Consider the following 12700-nt stretch of genomic DNA (forward strand, 5'->3'; position numbering starts at 1 on the left):
AAGACTTTCAAATCTTATAAAATATACAGAAAAACATCCAGTGTCCTGTAGGAGGAAATAGCTGTCTTGAGATTTCAGTTTGTAATAATGAAAATGTCTGAAGAGTCATTACTCTAATGTTTTTCTCTCTAATTTTCAAAATGTAAATTGCTGTTAACAGCCAAGAGCAAGACTGCAATTTTATTTGCAAAAGTAAAGACTCAGTAGCTAATCCTGCCTCCTTCCCAGCCATCTGTGGAAATGAGGAAATAATGCAAGGTTCTACTACCCAAGCTGATCTCATTTCCATGTATCAGGATTGATTTTTTGAGAGCGAAGTAGTATAATGACAGATGGAGTTTTTCTTTTTTATGCCGGTAAATGTTAGTTATTGATATATCAAATTCTCCATTATTAATTATTTTTTCATTAATTTTTTATTAATTATTAATTTTTTTTTCACTTTATGTCTTTATAAAAGAAATTAGAACCAAGAGACATCCATTCTGTTGCTGGAAGCATGTTTAATTTTATCTCAAGCCAGAAATCCTGAGTTTTCTTTACTTTTTGTTTGTTTGTTTGGGTTTTGTTGTTGTTATTGTTGTTGTTGTTTTAATGTTGAAGAGGGCTTACTTGGTCATTGACATTACCTAATATTAAAAAAAGTCATTAAAGGAATTGTGGTTCTTTGGGTAAATATCCCTGGTCAGGTCTGAATGTGAGCATTTGCTCGACTGTAACTGCATTACTCCGAACAGGGAAACCTCCAAACTGCCATTTTCCTGACCTGTGTCCTACACCACAATAGGATTAGATGTCATTGGGACTGCCTGGTGTGAGAAATCTATCTGCACATTATGATGTGTCTGTGATACTTGTTATAACTATTAACCACTCCAAAAACTTTTTCACTGACTAAATGAAAGAACTATCTATAAGATGATTTTAACTATTTGATGTATTTTCTCTTCTAAGTTATGAATATCTAGATATTAAATACCCAAATCACTCACGAAACCTTTGAACAGTATTAAGGTCAATGATGTAGTTGAATATATTTCTGTCTTTTTTTTTTTTCCTAAAAAAAAAAGAAAGACTTTAAACTGATATAAAATGATGGCTCTGGAAAAGTCATGAAAGCTTCTGGATACAGGACAAGGGTAAATGAAATGAAAATGGAAATGTAAGCTTTATTCAGCATGAGCCAAAGGATTTTAGAGATGATATGAAAGATACATTAACATCTCAGGGGATTGATGATTCAGTCTTGAGGTCCATTCAGTCTGTACTCATTTTACTGGGGTTATATTTTTGTAGTTCCAGTCAAATGGGATGAGATAAATCCTTATATAATTATGTTTAATGGTTAGATTTACCAGCTTTTCAACGTTTATCTTTTCTGTGAAGTAAAAGTAATTTACGTTTGGTAGCAAATGTTTTCTTCTCTAATGGTTTATTTCAGCCTTTAATTAAAGCATTTTTTTCTTTTATCAACTGCTAAAAACCTCAGATCCTGTTATCTGCACTATTTCTTCTATGTACTGCTCTTGAATCATGATTTTGCATCTCAACTAGTGAGGAGAAAGACACAATTATTTAATGTATCAAAAATACCTTAAATTTAGCTTCTGTTATTGAATGTTACCTTCCTTTTCTCTTAAAACAGTTATTTTAGGGAATATGTATTTTAGCTCCGAAGCAATATTACATCAGAGCCAAAAGGAAGATATTTCATTTACTTTGGTAGCTGTACTTTCGAAGAGTATTTTATTCATTGTACCTATAACTTATAATCTGAGTTCTTAAATGAGTGTAGTAAAAATGCCACTGTCCCCCTTTTTACCATAGGCTACGCCGTCATTCAATTGCTTACACTGCTAATAACTTCTTCCTGATATCTGCCTAAACTTTTCTTAGCCTCAAGACATTGTTCTTCATCTGTCATTTCTTGAGACCGTGACTGAGATTTTTATCATGTAAACTGTCACTGTGAGGGCATTTGTAGACTGTTGGAGACATAATATCCCCTTAGTATTCACTGTTCTAAATTCCTTACATGCAGCTCGCTCAGTCTCTCATTACAGGATTTATCCTCCAGCTATTGTGTCAGCCTCATTTCCTTTGTAATTTCTCTATTTTTTTTTTCTATTTTCCTATTCCCTTTTGGGGATAGGAACATGTAACCAAAGAATTGAATAACCTATAGTTTGTCCCAACACAAAAATGCTAGGACTACATTAAGGCAGTAAATACTCATGTATTCTAAAGGTCACTTTCCCATGTGGTTTTCTATCATTCTAATAATGTCTAATTCATGGCCCCTTATTTGCACATATTTCCTTCTTTTAATATTTTGTCTTGAAACATTGTTTCAGTTTCTAAAAAGCTACACAAAAATTTGAAAGTACATTTGATGATGATAAAGTAGCTCTTCGTTGTAATAAATTGCTCTTCAACCATAATGGTAATTGAAACCACTTTCTGATTATTCCACTGCTGAGAAGTTGAATTGATCTGATATATTGCACCTTTCATGTTTCATTAATGGTTTTCAAAATGCATCAGACAAGTGTGTAGGTTTTTGCATTTTATAATAAAAATGCAAAACTCAGACAAAGTGTGTTTAGGTTTTATAAAATCCTTAAACTTTAAACAAAATGCAGAGGTTATGCATTGTTGAGGTTTGGCAAATTTCATGCTGGTCCTTGAAATAAAATGAGGAGCTGCTGGGTTTTGACTTCGTTTTTGAGTTTCCAATGTTACCCGTGCTTTGCCTTCTATCTACTTTAGTATCAAACACAATCAACATCCAAAATGCAGTGGTTACAATCTTGACACACAATCTCAGAAACAAACATACAGTAGGGAATGGAAAAGAAGCTAAGTAATATTTATGACACAAGTGCAAATATCAAAACATATTTGCAGACTTGTATTGTTTCACAGTGTCGACAGTAACTTTCCCTGAATACCCATCAAATATATTCATACAGCAAAACCCACACATGGTGAGCAGCATTCCTATTGCTGTTGCTGAATATAGTACTTCAGGTGCTGGGTTATGTGCAAGTTTCTAAAAACCTTACTTTGGGAAAGAAATACAAAAGAAACACAGCATCTTTTGGGCATGATTTAATTTCAGACTTTAGAAGCAGTTCAGAGACAGTTCTTGGGGAGCAACTGAGGCAGCAGCAGTGTTAGATGCTCAAACACATCTTGGCTGCGCTCCACTATGGCAGGGCAGCTGGGATCCAGTGCATGGGAGAAAGGAAACAGGAACTCATGGAATATCCTCTGTCTGCTGAGGTCAATAGATATTAAGATGAAACTGTTCCTAATTTAAATAATCTGACCTACATGGTGCAGGCTCTCCCACTTTTCTAAAGTAAAATCTTGTTTTTAATACATTACTATTGAAATAGAGGAGTCATGTAAATAAAGAATCCATTCTCTGCCACTCCAGTAGAAAAAAAAATCTTGCATAAGCATTAGTGTGATCTTGATTTTTAGACTTTTAGTGGAACTAGATTTACTTTTGATAAACTGTTCTACTGGTAAATTATACTTTGTGCTGGTTTTGGCTGGAGTGAAGCTGTTTTTCCTCTCAGTGGCTAGTGTGGGGTTAGGTTTTGGATTTGCCCTGAACACAGGGTTGATAATATAGAGATGTTTTTGTTATTGCTTGGCAAGGCTTACATAGAGCCAAGGCCTTTTCTCCTTTCCATACTGGTGAGGTAGCTGGGGATATGTGCGGGGACTGGGAGGAGACACAGCTGGGCCAGGGGACCCAAACTGACCAAAGGGATATTCCAGACCATGTGACATCATGCTCAGTGTGTAAGGCGGGAGAAAGGAGGAAGGGGTGGCTGTTTGGGGTTTGCCTTCCCAAGTAACTGTTACATGTGGTGGAGCCCTGCTCCCCTGGAGATGGCTGAACACCATGGGAGGCAATGAATTCCTTGTTTTGCTTTCCTTGTGTGTGTGTCTTTTGCTTTCCCTATTAAACTGTCTTTATTCCAGCCCATGAGCTGGGTTTTTATAGTTTCTCCCAGTTCTCTCCTTGATCCCACTGGTGTGAGTGATTGGCTGTTTGTGTCTTGGTTGCTGCTTGGGGTTAAACCAGGACAGGCTCATATGCTTTTTTTGCCTTATTGCTAATCTGAATGCTATTAGTTCTGGTTTCAGATGCTGAAATTTTTGCAGCTTCCTTCCACCTTCCCCTGCCGCCCATCCACTCTTGACTACTTTGCTGAACCAGTCACACTGTTTCTTTACATTAATGTTGTTTTCTTTACTCCCCCACTCATTTTTACTGCTCCTTTGAAAAAAATTATGTGCTATGTAAGGCATTTTTTGCAGCATAGTCTGGTTCTTTTTAGAAGTGACAAATCATGGAAGCATTAAGATGAGTACCAATGACCTCACCATGTACAGTTTGGTTGGATTTGTTTGTTTTCCTCATAGACAGTTAAAGGGCAGAAGCTTGAGCATTTTGCAAGGCCACCATTACAGAAATGTTCAGCCTGACTTTTCTGAACATCTCTTTTACTTGAGAATCACACTATAGTGTTTTCAAAAGACACTATAAGACTTCTACACAGCTACACTAGTGATATTTAGGGTAGGCAGTCTTAGAGTGAGTGTATGGTTTGGATGCACTTTTGGGTTTATTGTTATTTCACAGTAAATTTCTTTTCCTGACTCTTTAGGTCCTTACAAATAGTTAAGTTATAGACACATTATTCTTTTGTATGTGCTGTTCTGTAGTAGAGAAAGTTAACTATCCTCATTATAATACTGTGTCATTATTCAGCATCTGAGTGCTAAAATAGGTTAGACAGGTATTTGACAGTTCCTCTGGGTCTTCACAGAGACACCATGTTCTCTTCTCTCCTGATTGCAGAGAAGTCTGAATTAGTTTTGAGTCTCTGTTGTCAGGATAGCTGTCCTTTTTAAAGTTACCATATATTCTCATGGATTTTATTTTTTTTCATAACTACAGACCAAAATTTATGCACATAGAAAAGCTACTGAATATAACATTATAAGTGATAAACTATTTCAATTACTTCCCATTAAAATTCAGGAGGCAATGCAATAAATTCTCTTTGAGTAAGAACTTATACCAACTGACATTAGGCTAGATTTGGATTTGTATTCAGATGCTCATACCACATTAATGGTGTTGATTTCTCAGTCTGCTAGGAGCTTTAATTTTGTACAGAAATTAGTTTGATGCTCGTGACGTTTCCTCCTATATTATTCCACTGTAGTTAAGAACACATAACTGCTCCTATTCTAACCTGTTTTCAGCTACAGACAGAATTCTATTTAATGTACAATGAAAGCACTGAAGATGTCAAAAACATCAAAGATTAAAACTTTGATTTTTCCATCTAAAATAAATTTTGAGATTGTTTCTCATTAAGACTTAAAATCTAAAAACCCTAGTGTTAAATCTTGAATATAGGCTTGCGTTGCAGAAAACTCTTTAAATCAATGATATAGGTTCTCATGATCAAAGTAACATAAACTTTAACATAGGTCAACAATTCTATATATATGTTATAGCAAGACATAGAAATGGCAATTCTTTGTTCCTGTGTTATTCTCACTAACTCTCTTTCAGGATTCTTGGATTTTCATAAGTCATTGCCACAGCAAGTCATGGAACACATATAGCTTTTACATAAGAATTGTTCCTCTTTCTTTGGGGAAGCATCTGTGCATTTAAGCTTAAAAACGATGATAAAAACATTATTAAATCAGAAGAATCCATATGGCAGAGATTTGATAAGTGGAGACATTCAAGGCAAAAACAAAAAAACCTTAATATTTTAACAGTGAAAATCTGGTGGAATTAAATTCTTACTTCTGTGTAGGTCAAAATTGTGAAAAGACAAAGTTTTGGTCAGGATGAGCTGAATCATGACTATTCCCATTGTTGCATGTTAGAGACAAATCAGAGAAGGAAAAAAAACAAATTTTCTTCTCTGTTATTATTTTAGTTTGCATCCCCTGAGTATTGAATCTGTGCATGTCAAGCATCTGATATCTGTGACTTCCCAGCTGGTTCCTAAGGACACCCCAAAAATAAGACGCAGGTTGTTAAATAATATTCTTTCATTAATCATTCTCACTGTGACCAGTTTCTCATTATTTTTGTAATGTAAGTAAAGATAACACACATAGTTGCTGAATATTCCCTAAGATGTATAAATGTATAAATAACTGGAAGAGCAAAGTATAAGGTGGACGTCTAGAGTAAATCTAGAATGCTTTCTTCCTGATCCCACCTAGTATTATAGGTAAAATTGAATATGTTTCACAGGTTTCCAGGAACTGCTAACTGTTTTTAAGTGTCAGCCATAAAAAAATAGGTGTCTAAATAAGATCCTTATTTAGATTGAAATACATTTTGAAAAACTTAAAACCAGTTACTTTTAAAATATGCATGTTATTCCATAATACAGGCTGTTATTCCATAATACGGGCAGAGATCTTGAAAAATATGTCTTGAGTGGTACCTGAGCAACAGAGCAATTACAATAATTTTTAAATAAATGAACAGCTTACCTTAGTTTTGATTTTTTTTTTAATGTAGATGCCAATGTTATAGACTTTTCAAGACAAATTTACTCTGGGTGAATGATAGCACAGGAATAGAAAATTCAGTGAATATGTGTCTTTGTATACATCGGTTTTCCCATTTATTAATTTAGTACTTCAACAGTACCGATAAATTATTCAATTGGTCTAGAAGTTAACCAATGAACTGGTTGGTAAAAATAATAAAATGCATCGTATCCTTATTGAGAATTTATTCTAAATCGTATTTTCTTTTTCAAACTATTAGAACTAGAAATAAAAATAATCTTAGATGTTTAAGAGGGTGAGTAACATGTCTCTGGAATTTTGGAATTGTTTCTTTGGTCAAAAAAATTTAACCAGCTGAAGGACAAAAAGAACTTTTCTCTGTGGACCCACCTGTAAAAATGAGGGCAATACAAAAACCCAGTTGTAGACATCTTATACCTAAAGGACTATTTGCAAACATATTTGTTCAGAGAAACGCTCCATTTTCAGTTCTACCTGCTGATCAAAGCACTGACCTCAAACACAGCCCTGGGGTATAGCTTTCATTTAAGTGCCTGAATGCTCCTCAGGCAATCTGTGTAACACTTTTGGATTTAACAGGCAAAGACTAACAATTGCCATTCATAGCACTTTTCTAACTTGTCTCCTGTCAGCACTTAAAAATACTCAGGCATATGCAAATTAATTGAAGGGTCAAAGTATGACATCCTAGGATTTCTTTCAGTTATTTCACAGGATAAGGCTCGGATCATATAATGTTATAGAGATTATATATTATATAGAGATTATGTATCCTATAACCTTAATGTTAGGCCAGAAAAGAAACTTTGCAATTGAAGGTGATCCTTTCTTCTTCCTCGCTGTAAAGTAATGTAAGCACGCAAGGTTACTAATATTTTGACTTCAGAGAAAGGCATTAAATATTAAACCAAAATTGTATATAAAACATAGGGTAAAAGTAGTGATAAGAAGTTTCATTGCTCCCCAAAATAAGATGAGCTCCACAAATAATGCCTGTCTGATGAATAAGGATAGCAGCATGTACCTGTCAATTCACACAACATTCATTTAACAGTCTCAGTATCTTTCATCCTAATTGCTTTTGGATCATCAGCTTGTTTGCATTTACTGTATGAAGCTAGTAGACCTCACAATTTCCAGCCAGCAGAAGGTGAGTAGATGTAGAATTGTCCTTCAGACCAAAGTAAAAGCATATTTTACTTGACACAAATACAGATAGAGCTCTAAAAATGTTAGTTTATGATCTAAAATCTGTTCAAATATTTGCTTCCATCATCTGTTACCTACAAAGCCTGAAACAAGTATATTAATGGTAACATTTACTGAATAAAAGTGAGAAAAGACCTGGAAAAGAAGTTTTATGAACTTAGTGAGATTACATTTGAATTGCTAACTGGTTTTATTGTTATAAAAATACGAATTCACACATAGCCTGTGGAATTGCTGTTATATTAGTGTAAAAAACATCTGAATCAAACTTGCTCTGCGCTGGTTGCTAAATCTTCCTTATAGGTCTCATGGGAAGTTACTTTTATTGGTTCTGTAAATCTGGATTACTTTGCAATACCAACTGGTTCTTCAAACCTTTTATAGTTTCTGCGCCACCCTGAGAACTATTTTCATTTTACAGTTTCACTTCAAGACTCAACTGCCACAAGATATAACATACAGTATTGGGTTGTTGCCATTTCAGTAATCTCCTATGTAATCTGTGGAAAAGGTTTGGATTTCATCAAAACAAAAGAGGTTGTTTAACCTTCATGTTTAAGAGACTTGATGTGTGTTTTGGGACTATTACTTGGTCTTCTCTTAAGTAAAACAATGCGTAAATACTGTTTTGAGAAAAGTATGACATCAAGCAAAGTTAATAATAATAATAATAATAATAATAATAATAATAATAATAATAATAGTAATAATTTGAAAAAGTACATCTCACAACTTTCATCAACAAAATACATACATCTGATTCAATGCATTCACTTGTAGTTTAAATCACTGTTCTGTCTTAATTATTTTTTTTTTTTTACTGATATTACAGATATAGCTATGCCTGCATTACCATTTGATGGTTGAATCTGGTCATAGATCCTATGATTATTGATGCTATTCTGCAGACTTAGATGACATTCTTCTGCCATTTCTACCCTAAATTTAACTCATCTTCAGGGAAAAAACAGTCCAGGCAAGGGGTTGGCTTAGGTTAGGCTCTGTCTGCCTTTGAAAATCTGCCACTGTAGAGACCTGTTATGTAAATTTTCATAGAGTTAAAAAAAATATTGGCAGTTGGAAGCAAAGTTTCCTGCTGAAGTTGTATGATGGAGGAATTTTGTGCTGGAGAAAAATCAGTGGAAAAATGTATCTGAAGGAGGAGTTATAGGTGACAATAAGGTTTAAAATTAATAGGAGAGAAAAAGAAAGGGATATTTATAGCAATTATTTTATTGAAAAATAAACCAGCTACAACTAATTAGGGCATGGAAATTTTTATTTAATGAAACAGAAGAGTTGGATTTTGTCTGGAGTGCTACTGAAAAGATACAATCATGGAATTATAGAATTGTAGAATGGCTTGTGTTGGAAGGGACCTTAATGATCACCTAATTCCAACCCTCCTGCCATGGGCTGGGATGCCATGTGCTAGCTCAGTTATTCAGGATCCCATCCAACCTGGCCTTGAATACTCACAGGGATGGAACATGCACAGAGAAAAAAAAAAAAGAGATTTGGAAATCTTAAGTTCTTACCTCCTGCTTTGTGTTCTCAAAAGTATGTGTACAAGATCCCTACCCCACTCTTTCCTTGAAGCAGATGCTCTTACTGTGCTAAGCACCGTCCCTCACAAGGAGTGACCACATAAATATTTCACTGTATTGCAAAGTGGTCCTAGAGGTCTGGATTATTTTTTGAGCAATACTGAAGGGAAAAACTATTCAAAGGCAGTAAATTTGTTCTTTGTGGAAGCCACCCCCTTGCCACTGAGAAAGCCTGTAGCCATAGCATGCATTGTGTCACATTTAATCATTCTTTGCTGAGGATGGGAGCATTAGGGACACTGCTCTGTTGATGGTAAGAAATGGTTGTCTCCTCAGAGGGAGAACTTTGTGCTTCTACTTCAATCAAGTGCAGCCACTGTGGTAACACTGGAGCCAAACCCTTTCAGCCTTGTTGCTGAAAAGGAGGTGACTGAACTGGCCAGGGGCAGAGGACCAGGCATAAGCGTGTTCTGTCTCAGCCATCCTGACTGCTGTGACAGGAAAGCAGTGATGGAAAGGGAGGGTCCCATGGAGCTGGGGCAGTGCTGTTCTGAGCTATCTTCCTTTTCCACCTTCAGTGGAAGCTCATTGCTCCTGTGACAACTTGCCAACCCCCAAATCTGAACTCACTTCTTAGAGTACTCAGAAGGACTGACTATGCATGTGTGAACAGAATGGTGTGAAAAATATTGCTTACATGAGAGACATGCACCGACTTAACTGTAATAGGAAGCCCTCCTCTCTTTTTCCTCTTGCTCTCTTTGTCTCTGTTGACCTAAGTTCTGGACTGTCCATGTAGCAGGACCAACACAGGATCTAAGGACTGGTGACCTTCTTTCTTCTTTTTCTGCCTTTATTTCTGCTCTCCTTGGCTTTGTTTTAGCAAGGTGAGCTTATCGTATTCTACCCCTTTCTCTGTAATGAGGTTTGATGTGAGGATTTGGGGCTTATTAAACTGTGATGTGAAACTAAGGGCTTGTTAGCCAACATTTTTGAGACTAAATAATGGGATAATAGCCAGAGGTAAGGTGACTGTGCTATAAAAGCATAAGGTTCCCTGACACTTGTACTGGTGTCATTGTTCAGCCTGACAAGAATTTATAAGTAACTTCAAGTCCCCTTGCAAGTGGGTTACGACAGTAAAAAAGTGAGCTAAATAAAATGATGAGATCTACCAGAAACTTAAAGTGTTTGAGGCACTTGCTGGGATGCAAAGAAATCTTTTGAACCTCTTATTCAGTCTATCAGGCATTGATAAATGTTGTGTGCTCCTTTCAGTTTTGGTTTTAACTTTAAGTGGAATGGGAAATGTTCATAAGATGACAAAATGGTTACTGCTGCCTAGTTGTCAATACTTTTTGCTCCAGTCAGCCTCAAGTGATTCATATGTTAGAAGTATCAAAAGCCCTCTTTGAATTGAATGAATACTCACAGTCAAATTATTGGAAGCCTAATGGATAAAGCAATGTGATAGTTTTTTCAGGACTTTAAAGTAGTCCAGAAATTTAAAGATGGTTTTTGTATGTCAATTTACCTTCATGCATTTTGTGCTTACATGTGTCCAGTGTTATAGCAACAGATATAATAAAAATATTTTTCTGTAGCTTTTATTTTTTATACATTATATTATCATAAAAAATGGTTTAATGAGTTTAAAATTATCTCCTGTGGATAAGTAAATGCTCACTTTAATTCAATTGTTGTCATTTCTTATGTTTTACACTGGAGCTGGGAGAGTTTAAGAGTATCTGAGCATCTTCAGTATAGATTCTGACATTTCTGACTTCTAGCCAACTAGGTTTAGAAAGAAGCCCCTGTCATTTCTGTGACAGAGTAAAATGTACACTGCACAAAGTGCATTTGCCAAGGCTTCTTTTTCAATGTGAGACTTTAAATGGGATATGTCTGGAGGGTAGGAACATATGGTTACTCCATGAAGTCATTTATAGGAAGCATCTCCTTTCTCTATCACATCTGTGGCACTATCACATGGCCTATTTTTGTCTCGTTTACTCAGCCAGAAGATTTCCCTGCCTGTATAATCGGATCCCAACCAAGTATTTCTGGTTCCCAAAAGAGCCAGCTCCAGCAGTCCAGAGGACAAGCACAGAAGGAGGAGACTATTTTTCCTAATAATGTCCATAATTCTATGGTGCTCCTAGCAGAATTTTCCATTAAGGATAGCAATTTTAGTACAAAAAAATTGCAAGTCAAAAAGAATTGTTTCCAAAACCAAATTTTTTGCAAAGTGGGCCCAGTCAATATGCCCTTTTCTTTAATTTTTGTCAGTTTTGACAGGAAGTAATGCAATTGGAACATATAATGCAAACTGAAAAATTAGAATACAAAATATTGCATTCTAATTTTAACATATTTCTTTAAATTCAAATACTATTTTACAGTTGCAGCAGGAGTTTTGGGGTTTTTAGTGGGGGTGATCAGAGAAATAAGACCTTTACTCTTATAAGCGAATTATTTTCTTTTTATTCTGGTGAAGACACTTGAACTTTCTACAAATAAGTGAAATACCTCCCATTAGAAACTTGAATGCCAGTGATTTGTTAAAAGAAAAATATCCTGGTAAAAGCTGATTACAAGTGAAAATATGACCTCTGAGAGATGACACTGACTGTACAAATTCTTTTGTCCAGAGGGAGGATATAAAGACCTCAATTAGTATTAAAACCATAAGAAAAATATTAGCTATACAAACCACTGTTTTTTCAAGTTATGGAAAATTCAGAATAAAACCTAAAATTCAAACAATTCAAATGGAATAAAAAGTTTCTTCTTATCTCTCATTTTCCTTTATTTTTTTATACAAAGATATTTAAAAATTACTCTAACCATAGGTGGTGCTTGTATGCTTATAGCTTATCAGCAAAGATTTTTCAGAGACAGTGTCCTTGTTGGGGTCAGATATTGATCTTTAGCCTGTGAGTGTTAAAACAGTTAACTGAATTCTGTGCTATTAACAAGTTTATAACCTGATAGCTTATTTCTGATCTGTCTTATTTTAAAATTTTATTTAATTTTGATTTTCTTGATTTAAAAATTCTTGTGTTATTTTCCTGTCTGTGTTTCTTCTGAGACTCCCTGATGTGAGGCAGAATATGTGAATACCTCAGTGTGTCACTCATCATAAGAAGATTCTTTCCCATAAATAAACACTGATAGGTCTCCCTTTGCTGAGCTAGTAAATTTCCACTTACAGCTACAAAATTTCCTTTGAACAAGAAAAGGAGCTGTTGTATTTTCTGTTTTATTTTTTCCCTGATAGTTTCTGTAATGCAAACCAAATGGCCTGAGAGGACAGAAAATTGTCCTGTATATCTAATAAGTACATT

This window comes from Molothrus ater, chromosome 4 (assembly GCF_012460135.2).
Source record: "Molothrus ater isolate BHLD 08-10-18 breed brown headed cowbird chromosome 4, BPBGC_Mater_1.1, whole genome shotgun sequence".
In the NCBI taxonomy this organism is placed as follows: Eukaryota; Metazoa; Chordata; class Aves; order Passeriformes; family Icteridae; genus Molothrus; species Molothrus ater.